Here is a 27727-nt window from a genome sequence, read left to right on the forward strand (position 1 = left end):
CTTCAATCATAAACAATCCTGCTTATAAAAACAAGGTAAATCTTTATTGAGTTGGAAAGTAACTCAATGGATGTTAGAAAAGAGGTAGTCTTTAAGATAATAAGACTACAGCTCTGTGATAAAAGTTTAACATAGGCAAATATATTCTAAACTGTCAAAATAATGAATAAACTATATCCTAGATTTAGTCACAGAAATAGTACTTCATAGTGCATAATTGTTAAAGAATAGGCCGGGCGCGGTGGCTCAAGCCTGTAATCCCAGCACTTTGGGAGGCCGAGACGGGCGGATCACGAGGTCAGGAGATCGAGACCATCCTGGCTAACACGGTGAAACCCCGTCTCTACTAAAAATACAAAAACTAGCCGGGCGAGGTGGCGGGCGCCTGTAGTCCCAGCTACTCGGGAGGCTGAGGCAGGAGAATGGCTAAACCCAGGAGGCGGAGCTTGCAGTGAGCTGAGATCTGGCCACTGCACTCCAGTCTGGGCGACAGAGCGAGACTCCGCCTCAAAAAAAAAAAAAAAAAAAAAGAATATTGTGTTCACTATTTTTAATGCCTTTTCATTTAAAATATATCTTGTTATTAAATATATATTCATTCATTGTTTTACGTTCCCAGTTCAGAAGGGTATGAAATGAAAATATTTAATAAAAATCTCTCTTTACTCCCATCCAATAGCACAATGGATAATTACCACATCCACTATTTTTTAAGTTTTTAAATCTAAACTTGTTTTTATTATAAAAGTATTATAATGCATGTCTATTACTTTTAAATAATTCACCACACCAAAGAACATCAAGTAAAAATTTAAGTCTCCAAACTAATCCCCCAAAGCACCAACTATTCAGTTCTTGTATATCTGTCCAGAAATTTTTACATGAATGTATTATTTATGTGTATAAGTATATATAGATACATATGTTTTATATACATAAATGTATACATGTTTTATATATGTATGTTTTTTGAATATATTCATATACATTCATATATACAAATATATGTTTTATAAAGACAGAGATTTTATAACAAAACATAGTTATTGTATATGTTATAAGAAGAAAAGATAAAAATATAGAGCCTTTAAACAAGTAGTAGCCTACTAGAGAGATTTTCTATAATTTCTTTTTGCTTATCAATTTATTTTCCTTTCATACTGGGAAACAGATGACCAGCAGGCAATATAGCACAAGAATTAACAGTGTGTACTCTGGAGCCAGACTGCTTCAATGTCTCTGTCCTAGTATCTTAATCAAGTCACTTAACATCATTACTCTTCATTTTCTTCTTTTTGAAATTAATTAATAATAATAACTACTATTTTACGAGTATTAAATAAGAGTACATAAGGCATATTTCATTGATACACTGTAACTTATTTTACCAGGCCCCTAATGAACACATAAGTCATTTCCAACTTTTTCCTATTTCATATAATACTATAGAGAATGCCCAGGACATATATCTTTACATGCATGAACAAGTTTAGCCGTAGGATAAATTCCTAAAAGTAGAATTCCTGAGTCAAGAGGTAAATGAATTTTAAGTTTTGTTACATATTGCCACAAAATTCTCCAAAATACAGTCATCCCATCAAAAATATACAAAATGGTCTGTCTTACCCATTTATGGATTACATCCATAAATATTTTAGTTTTCATTGACTCATGAACCTTAGCATAAAGAAAATTGAGTCCGTTATTTTACTAAATAAAATAAAGAATACTGTTTCTTATAATTGAAAAACTTGTGAGGAGGTTCTGAGACTGTCTCAACATGTTAGTATGTCTCATTTAGATCTCTTTAGCAATACCAAGTGAGGAACTATGACTCTAGATACTTCTGAGATCAAATTCTTATATGCCCCATCTAGTTCTGGGACCCTGGACACTAAATGCCTTCAGTGTCTTTATCTAGAGAAAGGGGTAAAAATATGATTTATCTCACAGTGTTTCTTGGATGCTTAGATGAGATAGTTCATATAATATATTTAGCACAGTATTTAAACATGGAAAGCACTCAACAAAGATTAACTGTTACTTTGGGGAAAATTTCTAATAGAGATGGTAAATTTTTAAGACCAATAGGTGGGTGATTTTAATGTGCTTCTCTGCAAGTCAGAATTGCTGCTATAAGACTTTGAAAAGTTAAACTGACCTCCAAAATTTAGAAAGCAGATGAATGCCCGCAAAAAAAGATTACTTTTTTATTGTTGTGATTCTGACTTGGAAAGTTATAACAGCCTTTTTAGAATACTGTCTTTGACTTCACATACTAAAACTAAATATATATCAAAAAAATACATATTTTTTACTCTAAAAATGTTGGAATGTTGAACAACTGGCTGAAGAGCCATATTCAGAAAGAGATCATTTAAACAATTATTATATTCTTGTCTTTGTTAAGGGAATATGAAGAGCCAGTCAGGTAGCTCTGTTGGAAGGAGAAATGTCACCCCCAAAATACATTAATAAAGATGCTATAACTTAAATTCTTATTGCTGGACTTGTCCCTAATTCCCCAATTGCTGGACTTGTCCCTAATTTCCCCAATATTCGTAACCCTTTTCAGCTGGTTTCAGCCCACACTCTGGTCCTAAGTTAAACATCACTTCCTATGGGAAGCTTGGACCCCCCATTACTAAGATAGGTCTTACAGTAAGATTCTATGCTTTCTATCATAACCTTCATAATTTATTATAACAAATTGTATCAAAACCTGTCTTTTCTTCTGGATCATAAAACTAGTAAGTGCAAGAGCTGCATTGGTCCTGGTCACCACAGCATTCCCAGGATCTAGAATAGTGCTTACTCTGTTGCATATATTCAATACATTGACTATATATTGCCAAATTAATATGTGAATGAACATTATTCAACTTTTCTTTGATAAACATTTGTTGTTTCCTCTATAAAACAGCTGTATCCTAGGTATCCAGGAGATAGATATCAGTATGAAACAGTTTTTTTGCAGCCCAAGAAGTTCAGAGTCAAGTGAAAGTCATCAAACACTGATACAGGTTTCTGGTACAGGCCTGTACAAAGTACTAAGAGACACAGAGGAGGACCTACCTCTGCCTGAGGTGTCAGAAGACATACAAAGGAATGTTCTAGGTAAAAGAAACATGTTCCAACTATTGATAAGGTATTGATAACAACAACTGGTTTATAGAATTTAGCCAGTTCACTGTCATATTGATTTCTGACAGGAGAAAATGGTTGTTTTCCTAATTAAATAGAAAAAAAGGTACAAGTTTCCCTTCCATCTATAATATTAGCATCTATGTTTTATAAAGTCTACATGTGGAGAGTCTACTCTTTTGAAATATCATTCCCAATCTTGCTTATAATGCTTTTACTTTGAAGTTTGCTGAATAGGAAATTTCACATTTAAAATACACACAAATAAAAATAACTACATTTTTTCTTCAAGAAATCCCACTCTATACATAAAAATAATTTACTAAAGGTCTTGAAAATGCCACAAAAACTAGGTTCAGAAAACTTCTTTCTACTGAGTTCATTTAGTTCCTTTCCTAAAAAAGGGATTTTTTTAATTGTTAAAAAAAATCACTTATGAAATGCCTGCTAAAATAAGGTACTAGAGCATATAGTCTCAAATATCTATAGAGGTAACTTTTACACACCTATATACATGTAAGAGATGAAAATTTCTGAATATACAAAAATCTGGCCTACAAACTATATGATCAAATAAATACACTCCAGAAGTACAAAAAAATTGTTGGCCAAATACACATATTACAAAATATTCTTTATTTTATAAAGCTTCCTATATGGTTCTTTTACAAGTTACTTTGCTGCATTTAAAAGTATAATTCTACTTTCTAAAAGTGATTATATTGCTTACAAACTTAAAAGTCAAAGAAAACCTGGTATAAGAAAAATATCCAGAGGAAAAAGAGAATAACCAAAATGAAAAGGGGCAGGTACTAAAGATAAAAAATTTCCCCAGCTTTTACTTGACATTATGTTTATTATTCTATTAAGATTTCTAATATATGGATCTGGCCAAGTGATACAAATACATCATGGTAAAAGGTTTATATCATACACATATAACATGCATTAGTACATACTCATTGATTCAGTATATAATAAGGTTCACAGACTGAGACTAAACACTCAGGGTTTGGTTTTATTTGTTTTTAATTGGGAAAGTGCCATTTTGAATCTGAAAACTCTGAAGAGGTAGAAGCTTGAATTTAACTTTTTAGCAGACAATTATTTTACTTGGCAGGAAAGAGAGGGGGATGATCTCAATTCCACCCTAAACTTACACAGATGTTAAAAAAAAAAAATGGTAAAGACTCTCCTTTAAAATATCCAAGACAGTTTGACTACAAGGACCAAAAATGTTTTGTATGATTAAAAGAAAACCTTATTATAGCAGGTGGAAGGGAAGCAAAGCTAGCCACTGCTGTGTGGACCCAAGGTTGGGTGCTACAGCTGGGTTATAGACGAGGAATGTGGCTGCATATGGTTGCTATTGTAAACTATTGGCTATGTTTTATTTCCATTTTATTATCGTTGAATTTAGTAAGTCTTATTTAAAGTTCTAATTTGCTTCCAGCGAAGGCAGAGTAACAGAGACCAGATTCCTTTCCTACCTGAAACCAAAACACATACCAAATAAATGCAAAAATGGTTATAAGGCACTGGATGTTAGGCAATTAAGGTCAGTAATCCCTGAGAAATGGACCCCCCTCCAAAAAACAAGGATGACCCTTTTGATAGCCCCAGCTTACCACTATAAGAGATTTTCCAGGCCATGATACAGGAAGGGGAAACTAAGGCAGAGCCTCGCAAATTCTCTGAGCTGACGAGACAAAGCTGAGAGTCCTGGGAGATTCAAGGCAGTAAAAGTATAAAACAGAATAGAGAATGATAAAGGGAACAGATACACAGAGAAAGAACACCGATAATCTGCACATGCTCCCTCTTTGTATTCAGCTGAATACTGATCAACCCATATACTGGAGGAAACCACCCAAGGCTAGGGAAAGAACCACCCAAAAGGATTTGAGGTAACATTACTTGCCACTCACACAGGACTGGAAATAATGCTTGTCCAACCACCAGACTTGAAAACTTCTTAACTTATGGGACATTGAGTAGAATACAAAGAAGAGTCTTGCCTCAATAGTGGGGAAGAATTAGCCTTAGACTGAACATTGCCCTAGAGCCCTCTAACGAAGCAATTCAGAGAAAGCAGAATTCCCAGCTTCAAGACCAGCAGCATTCATGCATCAGAGAAGAGAGATAGCCAGGTAAAGGCAACAGCAGAGCAGCATAATGATTTAATGAAAATGGAAGTGTGTCTAGAATTGGTGGGTTCTTGGTCTTACTGACTTCAAGAATGAAGCCGCAGACCATCACAGTGAGTGTTACAGTTCTTAAAGGCAGTGCGTCTGGAGTTGTTGTTCCTCCCGGTGGGTTCGTGGTCTTGCTGACTGCAGGAGTGAAGCTACAGACCTTTGCAGTGAGTGTTACAGCTCATGAAGGCGGCATGGACCCAAAGAGTAAGCAGCAGCAAGATTTATTGTAAAGAGTGAAAGAACAAAGCTTCCACACTCTGGAAGGGGACCCGAGCAGGTTGCCATTGTTGGCTCAGGCAGCCTGCTTTTATTCTCTTTTCTGACCCCACCCACATCCTGCTGATTGGTCCATTTTACAGAGAACGGATTGGTCTGTTTTGACAGAGTGCTGATTGGTGCATTTACAATCCCTAAGCTAGACACAGAGTGCTGATTGGTGAGTGTACAATCCTTTAGCTTGACACAGTGCTAGACAGAAAAGTTCTCCAAGTCCCCACCAGATTAGCTAGATACAGAGTACTGATTGGTGTATTTACAATCCTTGAACTAGACACAGAGTGCTGATTGGTGTGTTTACAAACCTTGAGCTAGACAGAGTGCTGATTCGTGTATGTACAATCCCTTAGCTAGACATAAAGGTTCTCCAGGTCCCCACTAGACTTAGGAGCCCAGCTGGCTTCACCTACTGAAGCTGCCCCCCAGTCCCCCGCTGTGCACCTGCACTCCTCAGCCCCTGGGCGGTGGATGGGACTTGGCACCATGGCACAGGGAGCAGGGCTCGTAGGGGAGGCTCCAGCTAGGCAGGAGCCCACTGCAGGTGTGGGGGAGGATCCAGCTGTGCAGGAGCCCACTGCAGGTGTGGGGGAGACTCAGGCATGGTGGGCTGCAGGTCCCAAGCCCTGCCCCTCAGGGAGGCAGCTGAGGCTCGGGGAGAATTCGAGTGCAGTGCCAGCCGGCCGGCACTGCTGGGAGACCTGGCGCACCCTCTGCAGCTGCTGACCCGGGTGCTAAGCCCCTCACTGCCTGGGGCAGTGGGGCTGCTCTGAGTGTGGGACCCGCCAAGGCCACGCCCACCTGGAACTCGCCCTGGCCCCCAAGCCCAGCGTACAGCCCTGGTTCCCGCAGCACCTCTCCCTCCATACCTCGCCACAAGCAGAGGAAGCCAGTTCCAGCCTCAGCCAGCCCAGAGAGGGGCTCCCACAGTGCAGCAGCGGGCTGAAGGGCTCCTCAAGCGCAGCTAGAGTGGGCGACTAGGTCGAGGAGGCGCTGAGAGCAAGCCAGGGCTGCCAGCACATTGTCACTTCTCAGAAGGACATGAGCAGCCAGTCAGTGAGCCCTGCACCATTGGGAACTCTCAAAATGAGCTGGGAAATACTTTGATTGGGTTGATTCTATAAAATTATACTAAATGTTTTATAAAACATAAAATCTGATGGGGCTAGTTTCTATAAAAATAATAGAAACATCTCCCAACATCATAGATAGGATATAGTAGAAGCTGTATTAAAAGACCTCCTCTTCACCACCTCTCTAGATTAATAAACTCTTTTTATTACTCTCAGCAACATATTAATGAATCTCCTTTCTGGTATGTAAAATACACTGAAGACCTTCTGCTTCCAATAATTGAAGTTGATCAAGAAGTTGAAAAGGTTTGCTCCCCAATCTTTCCATGTGAGTTGTAATTATAATTATATAGTTTTATTAATTATATAAATCTATCAAATATAAGTCTAAAAATATATATTAATTTTTTTAAAACTAATTTTTAATGCTTTGGAGACATTCAGCAAAGACTAGTTGCTAAAAATGTTAAGTTGGATGTGGAAGCAAAAAATGGTAAAAGTTGGAGCAGCACAAGGCAAGGCAAGGAAAAGGATTATAAAAGATCAAGAAAGATTCTGCAGTTAGGTAGCTTCCCAAGTGTCATTAAGCTTTCTTCCATGAAGACAACAAAACTGGAAATCTTAGTCAATATAGTTTGGTTGTGGTTTTGGTCAAAATGACTATGTAAGATGCAATCAACAAACCATGCTAAAAAGAGATTGGATAACATTCGTGTTACACCCTTTAATATAAATATTAAATATTTATATTAAGTTGTGCATTTGTGTGTGTATAACTAATGAACTAATGAACTTTTTACTTCTAATAATGAGAACGAATATATCTTGAAGCAAAAATTATCTGCTATATTTTAAAACACTGGAAATAACTTTCAGTCACATTTAGTCAAACTTTAATTATATACTTATATGTAAAAGTACACAACTCCTAATTTAAAACTTTATTAATATTTTTATGAGCAAAATATTTTGTACAGTGTATCTATAAACTATGGACCTAAATAGATTTCAATATTAAGGAAGATTTTAAAATAGAGCTAAACATCTCTTCAGAATTTCAAAGAAAAATGAAATTTTTTAATTTTCAAAAAACTGACCAAGTATTTTCATGTCATATTTAAATTTGACAATTTTTTTTTCTATGCAGACTCTCACTTTGTCACCTAGGCCAGAGTACAGGGGTAATCTTAGCTCACTGCAGTCTCAAACTCCTGGGCTCAAGCAATCCTCCTGCCTCAGCCTTCCAAGGAGCTGAGATTACAGGTATGCATCACCAAACCCAATTAATTTTTATATCTCTTATAGAGATAGGGTCTCATTATGTTGCCCAAGCTGGTCTAGAATTCCTGGCCTCAAGTGATCCTCCCTCCTCGGCCTCTCAAAATGCTGGGATTACAGCCATAAGCCACCCCACTGAGCTAAATTTGACAATAATGTTAAGATAATAAAATACACAAAATATATTCCTACAACATTATCATCATGTCCTGGTGTTACAAGTTTCATATACCTAAAGTGGTTTACAGTAAAACAAACTGACAAAGGAACAAAGCAATCCATATTGTAAACCAATCAATAAAAAGAGAAAATAGTATGGATTTATAATTTAAATATTTAAACTTTGAGCTGAAATAGCTACCCATAATTACTCTCTATTGAATTTCTTTCCCAACAACCTATTGACTGATATGCCATCCACCAATAAACACTTTTATATTATTCTTGATGTCAATTTAATTCTTTTGAGGTGAAATAATAGGCCTTATAACTAAGGTTTCTGACTAAAGTTAATTTATCATTTTTTCTAATATTTCCTTTTATGGCTAAATATAGCAAGCCTAGCCATGAATACACTTACATTACACTATGCTGAATTAGCAAAAATTGATATATTTGCTTTTTTGACATCTGCTAAAAGAATCTCATTCTAGTGCTTTGGAGTTGAAAGCTTTTTTTTAATAAATGATACCTAACCCTTACAAACAGGTCATTCATTCATTTATCAACTACTGAGCACTAAAATATGCAAAGCACTATGGGGTATACAACAGTGATTATAACATGGTCTCTACCAGGTACCCGCAAATAGGAAAATGAACCACTTCAATGAGAAGATTCTTCTGTTTGGTTTTAAATGTCAGCATCTTCAGATACACCTACCTTAAAGTATACTGACATAATTCCATAGCACATCCCCCCAAAAAATACAAATACAATAATTCTTCATATGCACAATTCCTAGATTTCAATATTTTATGTATGATTTAAAAGTTCTCTGAGGAGAAAATGAAAAATGAGAGTGATCCCACATCAAAGGATCATTTTAAAATAAAATTACCAATTATCAATTATCACTTATAATCAGCCTCAACAAAGTTCTATTCATCAAGAGGTTAAGTAATGAAGTAGAATTCAGGCTTCACCTTACTAGAAATTCAAGTCCCACGGCTGTGATCAGAGCAATAAATATTTAACAAATTTATTCTTTCAAATATCACCCCATTCAGAGTACTACAGCTGTTAATCAGTAAGGTCAAATTTGGCCCTACTGATATGCTCCTTATGTAGAAATGACAGAAGTTATTTTAGGGCCCCATTATAAAGTCTTAGTTCACAAGCTCACACAAAACTTGCAAGGAAGTCAATGTGGCTAACTGTACGTACTGAAAGTACAAAGTCAAACCCCAAGGAGCATAAAAATGTAGGAAGATAAACATCTAGGATTCTGCACCATTACAAAAGAAAATACATTCCATTCACAAGAGCATCCAAAGAATAAAATATTTAGGAATAAATTTAACAAAGAAGTGTAAGACTTGTATGCTGAAAATCGCAAAACATTGCTGACAAATTAAAGATGACCTAAATAAATGATCATATCTCATGCTCATGGATTAGAAGACTTAATATTAAGATAGCAATACTCCCCATATTGGTCCACAGATTCACAATAATCCTTGACTGATATGGCTTAGATGTTTATCCCCTCCAAATCTCAGGTTGAAATGTCATCCCCAGTTTTGAAGGTGGAACCCAGCAGGAGGTGTTTGGGTCATGAGGGTGTTTCCCCTCCAAATCTCAGGTTGAAATGTCATCCCCAGTTTTGAAGGTGGAACCCAGCGGGAGGTGTCTGGGTCATGAGGGTGCATCCCTTATGAATGTCTTGGTGCTGTCCTCATGATAACAAGTGAGTTCTTGCTCAGTTCCCATGAGATCTGGTTGTTTAAAAGAGTCTGGGACCTCCCACTCCTCTTGCTCCCACTCTCATCATGTGACATGCTAGCTCCCCCTTTGCCTTCCACTATGATTGGAAGCTTCCTGACACCCTCACCAGAAGCAGTTGCTGATGCTATGCTTCATGTACAACCTGCAGAACCATGAGTCAATTAAATCTCTTTTCTTTATAAATTACCCAGTCTCAGGTGTTCCTTTATAGCAATGCAAAAATGCATTAACACACTTTTAACGAAATCCTTGCTGGCTCTTTTGAAGAAATTGACCAGCTGATCCTAAAATTCATACAGAAATGCAAGGGACCCAGAATAGCCGAAACAATCTTGAAAAAGAAGGGCAAAGTTATAGAAATCACACTTCCCAATTTCAAAACTTACAAGGAAGCTATAATAATCAGTAGAATTGATATCTCAGAAATAAACCCTTGCACTTATGGTGAGTTGGTCTTCAACAAAGGGGTCAAGAAACTTCAGTGGGAAAGTAACAGTCTTTTCAACAATGGTGCTGGGACAATTAGATATCCACACACACACACACACACACACACACACACACACACACAAACTAAATGTGGACGTCTATCTCATACCACACACACAAGTTAATTCAAGGTAGATCATAGACCTACATGCAAGAGCTAAAACTATAAAACTTAGAAAGAAAACAGGAATAAAACTTTATAATCTTGAGTTAGGCAACAATGTCTTATATATGACACCAAAAGTACAAGCAATTAAAAAATTGATGAATTGGACAATCAAAACTTAAACCTTTTGGACTCCAAAAAACAAACAAAAAAAAATTAAGAAGGTAAAAAGACAACCCACAGAATGGAAGAAAATGTCTGTAAACCCTATATCCAATAAGGGGCTTGTATCCAGAATCTATTAAAAAAAAAGAAACTTACTACTGAATAATGAAAAGACAACCCAATTTTTAAAATAGGCAAAGAGTCTAAATAGACATTTTTCCAAAGAAAAAATACAAATGGTCAATAAGCGCATAAAATGACATGCTATCATAAATATAATCTAAATTATTAAAGCATAATGAAAGATGTACAGAGGTTTTAGTAAGAACTTTGAATAAGTTTTTTTTTTATTATTTAAAAATAGGCACATTTCTTGTGTAGTCAAAAACACGAGACTAAAAACATTCCTATAGAGGAGACCAAAAAAATAAATAAATAAATGTGTATGTATGTGTACTGGAAATTGTCACCTTAATAACTGTAAAAACTAGTGAGTAATTATTATAATGAAGCAGTAGAAAAGTAACATTTACATACATTGCAGCTAACTTCTCTCCTTGAGGGGAATATCAAGACCATTAAAAGGATGCGAGTAGAGGGTGCCAATCTTGTTTACCATGCTGCAGCAAAACCATGAGCAGAATGGAAATCCCTAGAGAGACCCCATAGAGCTCATTATGTAGCTAAAAGCAAACTCTAAGCTATAAATATTGGTTGTCTTTTGCACAAAAATTAACAGTAGCTTTAATTGTCCTTTCTTTTTACTTTTCCCACCAATGATACATTCAGTCTGAGAAACTTAAGATTCTTAACAAGTTAAGAGGTCAAATATTTTTGAAACTCCTTGGATTCTTAGTTCCTTTACTTCAGACAGAGTCAGCAAACTATGGAAACAAGCCAAATCCAGCCTGCCCTGTTTATGTGCAGCCTACAAGCTAAGAATGTTTTTTAATATTTTTAAAGGTTGGGGAAAAAAATCAAAAGAATAATATTTTATGATGTGAAAAATTATATAAAATGTAAATTTCAGTATACATAAATAAAACTTTATTGGAACACAACCATGCCTTTTTGTTTATTGCTTACGTATTTCTATAGCTATTTTCATTCTTCAACAGACAGAGTTAAATACTTGCAACAATGTATGCCCCACAAAGCCTGAAATATTTACTCCCTGGCCTTTTATAGAGAATGTTTGCTGACCCCTCATCTGAGATAAATGAACTAATAAAATTCATAATCTGTTTTTTTAAAAAGCACTTCATTTTTAAAAAGTTCATACAACTAACAAGGGTCTCCATTTTGATGTATATAAGTGTGGCCCTAAAAATTCTTTTTCAAAAACTCTTTAGTTGGCCATCATATCTTAAGCTGAATATATGAACCTTGCCTGAAAATCCTAGACAACATAAAGTTGAGTTTATCCCTTAAAAGAATAAAACTTGACCCAGCAGTCTTTCAGCTTCAGTATTCATATATCTAATAATTTTAGCATCTCAGGAATTTCCCATATGCCTCAGTTAAATAGTTCCCTGAAGAATATTCAGCCAGCTCTAAATAATGCTCCCAGTGTAATACCAAAAAGAGGTATGAATTTTCTCCTCACCCCAAAGCATAATAGTGAGACACCATACTGCAGGAGTCAACAGCCAGCTCATCTACCTTGTTCACTACCTTTCAATGAAATCCTGAGCAAGTCACATAACTTTTTGGTATCAATATCCTTATTATGCAAACACAAAGATTACGGAAACACAATAAAGAAAATAGGTGAAAGCCTTTAGTTCTCAGAAAAATATACCGAATAAACACGGAGTTCTTACAAGGCAAAAGTATCCTCACTGCTATGTTTATATTTTATATATTTCAGTGTGAAGATTTATCATGTCAAAATTAAGGCTACTCCCATGAAACTTCCAGAAGAATTTCCCATGGAGATTCAGCAAACTTTCCTGTCTCAGTCCATCATAAATCTCAGCTTGCTATTGATAGGGAAGGGAGGCTGGGAAGTGCTGGGTAAAGGAGGGTGTAGTTCCTGGCGAGGGCTCCACCTCCAGGCCTGTGCCCACAGACCTAGGTGAGGATAGGCACTCCTACCTTGGCACCCAAATGTTGCATTTCCCAAGACTGTCCTGGCCTGCCACTCTGCAGTCCTGTGCCTATAAAAAGCCCCGAGACTCCAGCAGGCAGACACACAAGCAGCTGGACGTGGAGAGAAACACATCTTGGTGGGGGAATACATAAGCAGCTGAACATTGAAAGGGTGTCGAGAGGAGCAGATCCGTGGAAGAAGACACAAGTGGCTGGATGTAGAGAGGCCATCAAGAGCAGACCCGCAGGTCATAGACCAGTGGAACGACGTGGAGTTTTACTGGGCAGTGGGAGAAGAGTCAGGCAGTTTTCTAGGGGAAACCATCTTCCTTCTGTCTCCCCAACCTGCTGAGAGCTACTTCCACTCAATAAAAGCTTGAACTCATTCTCCAAGCCCACGTGTGATCAGATTCTTCTGGTACACCAAGGCAAGAACCCCAGGACACAAAAAGCCCTGTCCTTGAGATAAGGCAGGGGTCTAATTGAGCTAATGCAAGCCATCTACGGATGGCTTAACTAAAAGAGCACCCTGTAACATGCCCACTGGGGCTTCAGAGCTGTAAACATTCACCCTGAGACACTGTTGTGGGGTTGGAGCCCCACAGCCTGCCCATCTATATGCTCTCCTAGAGGTTTGAGCAGCGGGGCACTGAAGAAGCGAGCCACACTCCCATCACACACCCCATGAGGAGGACAAGGCAACTTTTCTCGTTGCACTATCAATCACACTATTTTAGGGGTTCAACTGTCCATAACCAGTGGTCTATCAATAGCAACTCTCAGTTCCAAATGCCTCCCTTCAGGGATGTTTGAAACTGGTATTTATTAAAGCAGGTAAATGCCACAGACTAAAGAAGAAAGAAGAGGTCAAAAACATTGGGTAAAAAAAGTAGCAATTAAAAATTTTGGAATATAAGGAGGAAACAGTGAAGCAAGTAAGGGAAAATAAGAGTTGCTAATTCCTTCTTTTGGATTATCAATATAGACTGAATATTTGGTGAGGAAAATAAAACAGGGATCTCATTGATAGCCACTAGTGTCCAAAAGCAAAGAAAAATGAGAAGTATTATCTCATATAATGTGGTAGCACACAGAAAAGGATAACAAGGCACATTCAAGGATACAATACAACAATTAAAGAATGCATTTGATATTACAGGTCCATGCATATTTAAGCACAGTCACTTATTTTACAGTTTCTTATAGTTTTTTTTTTCTTTTTCGTTGTTAGAGGTTAGACCTGAACCAGCCAAATCCTTGAGCCAACTTAGAATAATGATTATATCATTTTCATGCAATACTACTTTTTTCTTCAACTTTTAAGTTCAGGGGTACATGTGCAGGATGTGCAGGTTTGTTACTTAGGTAAATGTGTGCCATGGTGGTTTGCTGCATAAATCATCCCATCACCTAAGTATTCAGCCCAGCATGCATTAGCAATTATTCCTGATGCTCTCGCTCCCCAACCCCAGCCCTGACAGGCCCCAGTGTGTGTTGTTCCCACCTTGTGCCCATGTGTTCTCACCCCTCAGCTCCCATTTTTATTTGAGAACATGCAGTGTTTGGTTTTCTGTTCCTGCATTAGTTTGCTGAGGATAATGACTTCCAATTCCATTCATATCCCTGCAAAGGACACGATCTCATTTCTTTTTATGGTTGCATAGTATTCCATGATGTATATGTACCAAATTTTCTTCATCCAGTCTATCATTGATGGATGCAATACTATTTTAAGTGGATTCTTCATCACTTTTTTCCTTTGGCCCTTTTTTAACCCCATTTTTTTTACTACCTGATCACTTTCACTGCCAGAAACTTCTCATGTTCTGTGATCTTAAATTTTCACTGATTTGGGGGCACTGGTGCACCTTTCAGTTTTGTCTTTCAACTGTAATCTCAATTTGAGCAGGAATTTAATATGGGATGTGTGTCTGATAAAAACATTTTTGATCATTCCAAGATGGCCGAATAGGAACAGCTCCAGTCTACAGCTCCCAGCATGAGTGATGCAGAAGATGGGTGATTTTTGCATTTCCAACAGAGGTACTGGGGTTTGTCAGACAGTGGGAGCAGGACAGTGGGTGCAGTCTACCAAGTGTGAGCTGAAGCAGGGTGAGGCATTGCCTCACCCAGGAAGCACAAGGGGTAAGGGAATTCACTTTCCTAGCCAAGGGAATCCATGACAGACAGCACCTGGAAAATTGGGTCACTCCCACCCTAATACTGAGTTTTTCCAATGGTCTTAGCAAACAGCACACCAGGAGATTATATTCCACGCCTGACTTGGAGAGTCCCATGCCTACGGAGCCTCGTTCATTGCTAGCACAGTAGTCTGAGATCGAACTGCAAGGGGGCAGAGTGGCTACAGGAAGGGCGCTCACCATTGCTGAGGCTTGAGTAGGTAAACAAAGCAGCCTAGAAGCTTGAACTGAGTGGAGCCTACTGCAGTTCAAGGAGGCCCTTCTGCCTCCGCAGACTCCACCTCTGGGGGCAGAGCATAGCCAAACAAAAGGTAGCAGAAACCTCTGCAGACTTAAATTTCCCTGTCTGACAGCTTTGAAGAGAGTAGTGGTTCTCCCAGCACAGGAGTTTGAGATCTGAGAATTGACAGACTGCCTCCTCAAGTGGGTCCCCAACCCCTAGGTAGCCTAACTAGGAGGCACCCCCCAAGTAGGAGCAGACTGACACCTTACAAGGTCTGGTACTCCTCTGAGATGAAGCTTCCAGAGGAACGATCAGGCAACAACATTTGCTGTTCAGCAATATTCACTGTTCTGCAGCCTCCACTGCTGACACCCAGACAAACAGGGTCTGGAGTGGAACTCCAGCAAACTCCAACAGACCTGCAGCTGAGGGTTCTGACTGTTAGAAGGAAAACTAACAAACAGAAAAGACATCCACACCAAAACCCCATCTATACGTCACCATCATCAAAGACCAAAGGTACATACAACCACAAAGATGGGGAAAAAAACAGAGCAGAAAAGCTGAAAATTCTAAAAATCAAAGTGTCTCGCCCCCTCCAAAGGAACGCAGCTCCTAGCCAGCAACAGAACAAAGCTAGACGGAGGATGAATTTGATGAGTTGAGAGAAGAAGGCTTCAGATGATCAAATCTCTCTGAGCTAAAGGAGGAAGTTCAAACCCATCGCAAAGAAGCTAAAAACCTTGAAAAAAGATTAGACAAATGGCTAACTAGAATAACCAGTGTAGAGAAGTCCTTAAATGACCTGATGGAGCTGAAAACCATGGCATAAGAACTACGTGACGAATGCACAACCTTCAGTAGCTGATTTGATCAACTGGAAGAAAGGGTATCAGTGATTGAAGATCAAATGAATGAAATGAAGCAAGAAGAGAAGTCTAGAGAAAAAAGAGTAAAAAGAAACGAACAAAGCCTTCAAGAAATATGGGACTATGTGAAAAGACCAAATCTACATCTTATTGGTGTACCTGAAAGTGACGGGGAGAATGGAACAAAGTTGGAAAACACTCTTCAGGATATTATCTGGGAGAACTTCCCCAACCTAGCAAGGCAGGTCAACATTCAAATTCAGGAAATACAGAGAATGCCACAAAGATACTCCTCGAGAAGAGCAACTCCAAGACACATAATTGTCAGATTCATCAAAGTTGAAATGAAGGAAAAAATGTTAAGGGCAGCCAGAGAGAAAGGTCAGGTTCACCACAAAGAGAAGCATATCAGACTAACAGCAGATCTCTCAGCAGAAACTCTCCAAGCCAGAAAAGAGTGGGGGCCAATATTCAACATTCTTAAAGAAAAGAATTTTCAAACCAGAATTTCATATCCAGCCAAACTAAGCTTCATAAATGAAGGAGAAATAAAATTCCTTACAGAGAAGCAAATGCTGAGAGATTTTGTCACCACCAGACATGCCCTACAAGAGCTCCTGAAGGAAGCACTAAACATGGAAAGGAACAACTGGTACAAGCCACTGCAAAAACATGCTAAATAGTAAAGATCATCAATGCTAGGAAGAAACTGCATCAACTAATGGGTAAAATAAGCAGTGAACATCATAACAACAGGAAAAAATTCACTCATAACAATATTAACCTTAAATGTAAATGGACTAAATGCTCCACTTAAAAGACACAGACTGGCAAATTGGATAGAGTCAAGACCAATCAGTGTACTGTATTCAGGAGACCCATCTCATGCGCAGAGACACACATAGGTTCAAAATAAAGGGATGGAGGAAGATCTACCAAGCAAATGGAAAACAAAAAAAGGCAGGGGTTTCAATCCTAGTCTCTGATAAAACAGACTTTAAACCAACAAAGATCAAGAGACAAAGAAGGCCATTACATAATAGTAAAGGGATCAATTCAACAGGAAGAGCTAACTATCCTAAATATATATGCACCCAATACAGGAGCACCCAGATTCATAAAGCAAGTCCTTACAGACCTACAAAGAGACTTAGATGCCCACACAATAATAATGGGAGATTTTAACACCTCACTGTCAACATTAGACAGATCAATGAGACAGAAAGTTAACAAGGATATCCAGAAATTGAACTCAGCTCTGCAACAAGCAGACCTAATAGACATCTACAGAACTCTCCACCCCAAATCAACAGAATATACATTCTTCTTAGCACCACATCGTACTTATTCCAAAATTGACCACATAGTTGCAAGTAAAGCACTCCTCAGCAAATGTAAGAGAACAGAAATTATAACAAACTGTCTCTCAGACCACAGTGCAATCAAACTAGAACTCAGGATTAAGAAACTCACTCAAAATCACTCAACTACATGGAAACTGAACAACCTGCTCCTGATTGACTACTGGGTACATAATGAAATGAAGGCAGAAATAAAGATGTTCTTTGAAACCAATGAGAACAAAGACACAACATACCAGAATCTCTGGGACACATCCAAAGCAGTGTGTAGAGGGAAATTTATAGCACTAAATGCCCACAAGAGAAAGCAGGAAAGATTGAAAATTGACACCCTAACATCATAATTAAAAGAACTAGAAAAGCAAGAGCAAACACATTCAAAAGCTAGCAGAAGGCAAGAAATAACTAACATCAGAGCAGAACTGAAAGAGATAGAGACACAAAAAAACCCTTCAAAAAATCAATGAATCCAGGAGCTGGCTTTTTGAAAAGATCAACAAGATTGATAGACCGCCAGCAAGACTAACAAAGAAGAAAAGAGAGAAGAGTCAAATAGACACAATAGAAAATAAAGCAGATATCACCACCAATCCCACAGAAACACGAACTACCATCAGAGAATACTATAAACACCTCTACACAAATAAACTAGAAAATCTAGAAGAAATGGATAAATTCCATACACACTCCCAAGACTAAACAAGGAAGAAGCTGAATCTCTGAATAGACCAATAACAGGTTCTGAAATCGAGGCAGTAATTAATAGCCTAACAAAAAAAAAGTCCAGGACAAGACGGAGTCACAGCCGAATTCTACCAGAGGTACAAGGAGGAGCTGGTACCATTCCTTTTGAAACCATCCCAATCAATAGAAAAAGAGGGAATCCTCCCTAACTCATTTTATGAGGCTAGCATCATCTTGATACCAAAGCCTGGCAGAAACACAACAAAAAGAGAGAATTTTAGAGCAATATCCCTGATGAACATTGATGCAAAAATCCTCAATAAAATACTGGCAAACCAAATCCAGCAGCACAACAAAAAGTTTATCCACAATGATCAAGTGGGCTTCATCCCTGGGATGCAAGGCTGGTTCAACATACACAAATCAATAAACATAATTCAGCATATAAACAGAACCAAAGACAAACACCACATGATTATCTCACTAGATACAGAAAATGCCTTTGACAAAATTCAACAGCCCTTCATGCTGAAAACTCTCAATAAACTAGGTGTTGATGGGACATATCTCAAAATAATTATAGCTATTTATGACAGACCCATAGCCAATATCATACTGAATGGACAAAAACTGAAAGCATTCCCTTTGAAAACTGGCACAAGACAGGGATGCCCTCTCTCATCACCCCTGTTCAACATAGCTTTGGAAGTTCCAGCCAGGGCAATCAGGCAGGAGAAAGAAATAAAGGGTATTCAGTTAGGAAAACAGGATGTCAAATTGTCTGTGTTTGCAGATGGCATGATTGTATATTTAGAAAATCCCGTCCTCTCAGCCCAAAATCTCCTTAAGCTGATAAGCAACTTCAGCAAAGTCTCAGAATACAAAATCAGTGTGAAAAATCACAAGCATTCCTATACACCAATAACAGACAAACAGAGAGCCAAATCATGAGTGAATTCCCCTTCACAATTGCTTCAAAGAGAATAAAATACCTAGGAATACAACTTACAAGGGATGCAAAGGACCTCCTCAAGGAGAGCTAAAAGCCACTGCTCAATGAAATAAAAGAGAACACAAACAAATAGAAGAACATTCCATGCTCATGGATAGGAAGAATCAATATCCTGAAAATGGCCATACTGCCCAAGGTAATTTATAGATTCAATGTCATCACCATCAAGCTACCAATGAGTTTCTTCACAGAATTGGAAAAAACTACTTTAAAGTTCATATGGAACCGAAAAAGAGCCCTCATTGCCAAGACAATCCTAAGTCAAAAGAACATAGCTGGAGGCATCACGCTACCTGACTTCAAGCTATACTATAAGCCTACAGTAACAAAAACTGCACGGTACTGGTACCAAAACAGAGATATAGACTAATGGAACAGAACAGAGCCCTCAGAATTAATACCACACATCTACAACCATCTGATCTTTGACAAACCTGACAAAACAAGAAATGGGGAAAGGATTCCCTATTTCATAAATGGTGCTGGGGAACCTGGCTAGACATATGTAGAAAACGGAAACTGAATCCCTTCCTTACACCTTGTATAAAAATTAATTCAAGATGGATTAAAGACTTAAATGTTAGACCTAAAACCATAAAAACCCTAGAAGAAAACTTAGGCAATACCATTCAGAACATAGGCATGGGCAAGGACTTCACGTCTAAAACACCAAAAGCAATGGCAACAAAAGCCAAAATTGACAAATGGGATCTCATGAACTAAAGAGCTTCTGCACAGCAAAAGAAACTACCATCAGAGTGAACAGGCAACCTACAGAATGGGAGAAAATGTTTGTAATCTACTCATCTGACAAAGGGCTAATATCCACAATCTACAAAGAACTCAAACAAATTTACAAGAAAAAAACAACCCCATCAAAACATGGGCAAAGGATGTGAACAGACGCTTCTCAAAAGAAGACATTTATGCAGCCAACAGACACAACAGACACATGAAAAAAAGCTCATCATCACTGGCCATCAGAGAAATGCAAATCAAAACCACAATGAGATCCCATCTCACAACAGTTACAATGGTGATCATTAAAAAGTCAGGAAACAACAAGTGCTGGAGAGGATGTGGAGAAATAGGAACACTTTTACACTGTTGGTGGGACTGAAAACTAGTTCAACCATTATGGAAGACAGTGTGGCAATTTCTCAAGGATCTAGAACTAGAAATATCATTTGACCCAGTGATCCCATTACTGGGTATATACCCATAGGATTATAAATCATGCTGCTATAAAGACACATTCACACGTATGTTTACTGTGGCACTATTCCCAATAGCAAAGACTGGAAACCAACCCAAATGTCCATTAATGGTAGACTGGATTAAGAAAATGTGGCACATGTACCCCATGGAATACTATGCAGCTATAAAAAAGGAAGGGTTGATGTCCTTTGTAGGGACATGGATGAAGCTGGAAACTATCATTCTCAGCAAACTGTCTCAAGGACAAAAAACCAAACACCGCATGTTCTCACTCATAGGTGGGAATTGAACAATAAGAACACTTGGACACAGGGTGGAGAACATGACACACCAGGGCCTGTTGTGGGGTGGGGGGAGCAGGTAGGGAAAGCATTAGGAGATATACCTAATGTAAATGATGAGTTAATGGATGCCGCACATCAACATGGCACATGCATACATATGTAACAAACCTGCACATTGTGCACATGTACCCTAGAACTTAAAGTATAAAGAAAAAAACAGTTTTGCTCTAAAGAACATGCTCTTCAGTAAAGTTCAACAACTCCTTTCTCTCCTTAATAGACCCTCAGACACTTAGACACACTAGCTCCTAAAAATCGTTTGTAACTATACCCCTTAAATCTGTATTTCATAATAATGTATTATGTACAAATTTTAATTCATTTTACCTAGGTTTATACATACTAACTTGTACTTTGAAGTCAAATCATTCTTTCTTAATGCTTCTTTTTTTAGAAATGAGTTCATAAGCTGTGATCCTGGAAAAACATCCTGAGGCTCTAATGAAATCTAAATATTTTAAAGTCCTCTTAAATAATTACTAATTAACTGAGAGACTCTTTAACCCAAAGTGTCTCCTATTAGTGTGAGAGAAATAATAGTAATCTGGACATTAAGAAACCAGCATTTTATGCTCATAATCACTCGCCATCAGAGAAATGCAAATCAAAACCACAATGAGATACCATCTCACACCACTTAGAATGGCAATCATTATAAAGTCAGGAAACAACAGGTGTTGGAGAGGATGTGGAGAAACAGGAACACTTTTACACTGTTGGTGGGATTATAAACTAGTTCAACCATTATGGAAAACAGTATGGCAATTCCTCAAGGATCTAGAACTAGATGTACCATATGACCCAGCCATCCCACTACTGGGTATATACCCAAAGGATTATAAATCATGCTGCTATAAAGACACATGCACATGTATGTTTATTGCAGCACTATTCACAATAGCAAAGACTTGGAATCAACCCAAATGTCCATCTGTGACAGACTGGATTAAGAAAATGTGGCACATATACACCATGGAATACTATGCAGCCATAAAAAAGGATGAGTTTGCGTCCTTTGTAGGGACATGGATGCAGCTGGAAACCATCATTCTTAGCAAACTATCACAAGAACAGAAAACCAAACACCGCATGTTCTCACTCATAGGTGGGAACTGAACAATGAGATCATTTGGACTCGGGAAGGGGAACATCACACACCGGGGCCTGTCATGGGGAGGGGGGAGGGGGGAGGGATTGCATTGGGAGTTATACCTGATATAAATGATGAATTGATGGGTGCTGACGAGTTGATGGGTGCAGCACACCATCATGGCACCAGTATACATATGTAACAAACCTGCACGTTATGCACATGTACCCTAGAACTTAAAGTATAATAATAATAAAAAAAAAGAAACCTGCATTTTACTTATTAGCAGCATTTGAGGAATGGCATTTTAAAATATGGGAAATAAGATTATTCTCTGGAAGTTAAACTGCAGTCATCACCTACACAATGGATGAAAGAGAGATACACAAAAAAAAAGGAAAAGAATTTTCTTCTCACATCCAAGAATAGGATAGTAATGAATTATATTTTGAGGGTCAAATGACCAGTCATCTTAAAGTAACAGAATGGATCCCAGGCTTCAGTCAATGGCTAACCTTGACTGTAAATTAATTAAAAGTTTTGGTATATCTAAAAAAAGGAATTAGCAGTCAAAAAGGGATTGTGTCAACCATGAAAAAAAGAAAATCACAAAAGTTGGTGATATTCATCCAAACAATTTCCAACAGAGAAAGAGCTTTATATAATAAACCAGACATAGCAGAACCACATTGGTAAGATTATCTCTACAGAAAGGATAGGTGAATCTGATGATTTTTAACTTTTACCATTAAGCATTCAATTTATACAGCTTCCTTTGTTCTATCTCTATGCTCACTAAGCAATCTTCTGATCTTCTGGTTATTATTTATGTTGCCTATATTGGTCCATCTACAGTGAGAGAACATATTGGTTGTGTGGGTGTACTTTGTTCTGCATAACTTTTTCATTATAAATTTAAAATAGGGCCTGATTTTACATCTCAGCTTCATGATCTTAGTTAATGTGAGTATACTCCTGAGAGACAAATCTGGTCTTGGCATATGTATCTGAAAGGGATCTTAGTTTCAAATAACAGAATCTATTCTAACTAATTTAAAGGTAAAGGAATTTGTTCACGGTTATTGGGTTGTTTCTGCGAGGCCCAGAAAAGCCAGGTTTGAATGATATTAAGGCAGGAACATCAACCAAGAAAAACTTCCAATACCACCATAGTTCTATTTTAGGTAGAAACCCCACTACTGCCACCACTCATCACTCAACACCTATGATACTATGAACTGGGCCTGAGAAACTCTGTCAGGGCTACCCTAAAAGAACAAATGCTTCTGCCACTAGATTGCAACAAGACCCTATCTCTCTAAACACGGCCACTCTCATACTGCTTACCTCATCCTTCCAAGTCTCACAAGTATGCATCTTTTTTGCAGAACCTAAGCCATATTCCCAGATGCAAGAAATGTCTTGGAAATGTATTTTTTATCTTTCCAACCTCTGTAAACATCGCCACTCTCATGATGCTTACCTCATCTTTCCAATTCTCACAGGTATGCATCTTTTTTGCAGAACCTGAGCCATATTCCCAGATGCAAGAAGAGCCTTGGAAATGTATTTTTTATCTTTCCAACCTCTGTAGTATGGTCCTTCCCAAATATACTCACACTAGAAAGGAGTGGGAATAGGTCAAGTGAGTCTTATCTTATTAAAACTATTATACTGTTTAAAACACTTCTAAAACTGTGTCATGTTTGACACCTCTTCCACCCACCCCACTTTCTCTCAATTCTACCATGCTTAAAATTAGCCTGTTAATATCAATTCTATTCTTCACTGAGATTGCTATAAAGATTGTGCCATTGATATATGTCAAAGTGTTCTGAAAAAGCATGAAACTATATGAATGCAAGAGAACACTCTTATAATTACTAATTATTGAAAGCTTACCATGTAACACATATGGAACTAAAAACTTTAGATTTTATACAACAATTATAGTAGAGAAGGTAAGGAAAAATATTAACAACTACACAATATCGCCTCCTCTCATTATATTTTATATGTGTCCATTTAAAGCAGTTAAATAAATTCCCAGATACTTTAGCTAATTCATCTATTTACTTAGGTCAAATGACTCTCAAGGTCAAGGCTTAAAATTAAGCCTAAAATGTAAAAGTAAACAACTGTTTACTTTTTACAAAAACCTGCTCAAGAAATGGCCTTCAGAAGCTTCATGCTTTTAAATAACTAAGCCCAACTTGCTAAACTCTATTTATAATAATACTTGGCTGCCTAAGAACTTAAGGTTGCTCCCTGACTCCTCACATATCAATGCAATCTTTTCTGTCTAAGGGTGGGTTCAACTTTGAATCAACAAGTCCTAAATTGTTTACTTCCACTTGATTCATTCTCTGTTTCAGGTTAACTACTTAACATAATCCTTTTAACTCTACTAACCTATCTGTGCTCAGACCATTCCCTCGACTAGGAGGTCCACTGGGTCTATCAGTCCTTTCAAAATGGCACCCCAAGCTCTCTTAATCAAGTATTTCTCCAGACCTCACAGAGACAGAAATAGAGAAACTACAGCAAAGGAATAAAACCATAACAAGATTGTAAGGGGAGTCAACAGTAGTTGAGAGCCTTCTGAAGAAGGAAAGCTAATAGAAGGCTGTTGACAGATGAAAACAAGAAGAGAAAGCTACAGTCTAGAATATGATATGAGGAGTCTGTGGAGGATGTCAGAATCATTCTGCCCACTAGAATCCAAAGAATCTCTTGGAGTTGGCAAGTATGATACAAGGCAGAAATGAGCAGTGGGTCTGAAAACTGAGGTGATCACTTGAATTTCTATAGGTGAAATGCTGTGCTCCCTGTCGCTTCTCTATTACTGTTTGCCAACAGCTCAACATTTAACCCCAAGTCATAAAATGAGGGCTTTTTTCATAATATAATTGAGGAAATTATCTGGGGAGTATGGCCCCAGAGAAAATTCCTCCATATTCTGACAGAGTTTCAAAGCTGTTTTATGGCAAGAAAGAGGGAAAATGCCAGAAAGAGAAAGACATGGGATAAATAAAATGGTGTGCCTAATCCAGAGATGTCTCAAAATGATAGCCAAGTTTATACACAATTGAAAGGAAGACACGATTTCAGAAGAAATATCTCTACGGGGGAAAAAAAAAAAAAGAAGACTTCACAAAATAGCTATTATGATTAAAAGAGAGACCAAATTTAGACTATGATAGAGATTCAGAACCTCCAGAGAAAACAAAAAATACATATAGGAAACACATAACCCAACCATGAAGTAGATCAGTGTAGCACAATTTTAAGCAATAGAAAAGAAAACTATTTGACCTTTATCATAAATCATTCCCCTTTGATTGGCCCAGAGGTTGTGACATTGGGTCCTTGGAGAAGAAGATATGCTTTCAGTATCCTACATCACCCTGTACTAAATACAATGCATAGAGTCACAGTAACATTAATGGTGCACTGTGATTTTCAACTTTCACTATTAACTAACGAACAAATGCAGATGACTTCATTATGGTTGCATATAACAATTAAAATATTAACAACCTTGGTCAGGCGCAGTGGCTCACACCTATAATCCCCACTTTGGGAGGCCGAGGCAGGCGGATCACCTGCGGTCAGGAGTTCGAGACCAGCCTGTCCAACATGGTGAAACCCCATCTCTACTAAAAATACAAGAATTGGCCGGGCGTGGTGGCACGCCTGTAGTCCCAGCTTCTTGGAAGGCTGAGGCACAAGAATTGCTTGAACCCAGGAGGCAGAGGTTGCGGTGAGCAGAGATCGCACCACTGCACTCCAGCCTGTGCAACAGTGTGAGACTCCATCTCAAAAAAAAAAAAAAAAAAGTTAACAACCTTGTCAATGTAAGAATAAAATTTGAAGTGACAGAAAACAGAAAGGAAAGGTGGAATGCAGAAGTAAAGGGGAAGGAAGTGGAATGGGTGCTGTTAGTCTTACTATACACAAAGAGTGGTCAGGACACTAATTAAAAGTGATAGAATACAAAACAGAGGGATAATAATAAAACAAAAAATAATTCAAATTATCAAACATTGGAAGGAAGAAAGGGTAAGGACACAGAGGTAGGGGAACAAAACTTTCATATTTCATGACAGGGAGTAAATGGATAGTGTCGTAAATAAATAAATCAAGGAAAAGAGTTATAAGCATAAGACTTAAAATTATGAAGTAAGCACCAGAATATCTAAAATCAAACCTGCTTCCTCCAGGTTATGGGCCTGGAAGCAAAGGAGGTTTTTTTCTCAGGTGTTGGATTGAAAGTAGCAAGGATCAGGGCAAGAGATTATTGCTTTTCATCATAAGCTCTTCTGCTCTGTTTAATTTTTTATGATATGCATAATTTGATCTAAAATTTTTATAGATCTGAACTGAACTTCAACTCCTGGAAAATTATCAATTAGCCTTCTTCATTCTGACCATTCCACTGCTATGTACTCTTCTAATACTTTTATATTTAAAGATACTATAACATCTTGAACATTTTCATCTGCTATAATTATTCTCATTTACTTTCCTAAAACTAAATTATATCAAAGTTCCTTGAAGTCAGTAATCAGAACTTATTTTTAATGAGATTATCAGCATTTGATACATAGTACAATATATTTTTAACTGTGGTAATGTATTAAATGTTGAGGGAAGGGAAGGATGGAGGGAGGGAAGTAGAGAGGGAAGGAGGGAGGAAGGGAGGGAGGGAGAGAGGAAGGCAAGGGAAGGGAAGGGAAGGACTTGACTTTCAAATATCTTATCTAATATAATACTTGATTTTCTGTAGTCTATCTAACATTCTGTCTTCATCTCATGTGTCAGTGTTTTATTCTTCTTTTCAGTTTTTACAAATGTTTCTGAAATTTTTTTTAAGAGTGCTGAGATATTCCAAGGAATATGTGTTCAATCCTGTCACTTCACATAAGATAGGGAGATGGCACCTGTCCTCTGTCTCATAGTCTGATTTCAAGGGGATGAAAAAAGAAAACAGAAGCTATGGAATGTTGTCTCTTTCATGTACCTCAATACTTATCAGCCACCCTTTTCCAAGCAAGTTTTACACTTGCTTCCTTTTCTGTCCAGGCTGCATGCTTACAAACTGAAACAGGAAACAAATAAATGTTATCTCTGGTTTTGAGGAAATTTTTCTGGGGCGTCGTAGATGCACTGGGCTTTTCCCATTTCTTTGAATGCCAGTGAATTGACTCTATTCTAATCCCATCATTGTCTATACACCAACTCCTAATGACATCATGATAATCACATCGATCTAAAAGGCATAGGAGAGCAGCAGAGCTTTTATTTTATTTATTTTTCTACTTTTATTTTTGACAACAGGGTCTCACTCTGTCACCCAGACTGGGGCACAGTGGTACAATCATGGCTCACTGCAGCCTCAACCTATCAGGCTCAAGCGATCCTCCCACCTCAGCATCCCGAGTAGCTGGGACTAAAGGTGTGCACCACCATGCCAAGCTAACTTTTTGTACTTTTTGTAGAAACAAGGTTTTGCCATGTTGCCCAAGCTGGTCTTGAACTCCTAGACTCAAGTGATTCATCTATCTGCCTTGGCCTCCCAAAGTACTGGCATTACAGGAGTGAGCTACTGCGGCCCAGCATAGCTTTCAATCATAATATTCTCCTTGGGGCACCTAATCTAGAAGCCTTTCTCAAGATCAAGAGAAATCAAAATTATTGATAGTTGTTTTAGCACTTAGGTAACTCAGAAACAAGCATCAAAACAGATATGCTAAATGTTTCTATTTCTGTGGAGTGAGTTTCATGCTTAACTGCCTGAGAAAGGCAGACATCTTAGGAAATAAAATACTACATAGAAAATCAGTGGAGTTTGGTGATTTCCATCCTTTGAGACTTACTGATTGTAAGGTGGTCTCATCAAATGCAATATAGCACACAACAGGCTGGTGGTAACATTTATGAAAGAATCTCTAAAAATTT

General features: G+C 37.9%; 1 protein-coding gene across 3 annotated transcripts in view; it reads right to left on the minus strand.

The window, feature by feature from the left end:
• The window catches only part of CTNNA3 (catenin alpha 3), a 1783100-nt gene that overhangs the window by 1637311 nt on the left and 118062 nt on the right, over positions 1-27727 (minus strand). The gene's annotated exons all lie outside the window — the stretch shown is intronic.

Source organism: Rhinopithecus roxellana, chromosome 11 (genome assembly GCF_007565055.1).
Source record: "Rhinopithecus roxellana isolate Shanxi Qingling chromosome 11, ASM756505v1, whole genome shotgun sequence".
Lineage (NCBI taxonomy): Eukaryota > Metazoa > Chordata > Mammalia > Primates > Cercopithecidae > Rhinopithecus > Rhinopithecus roxellana.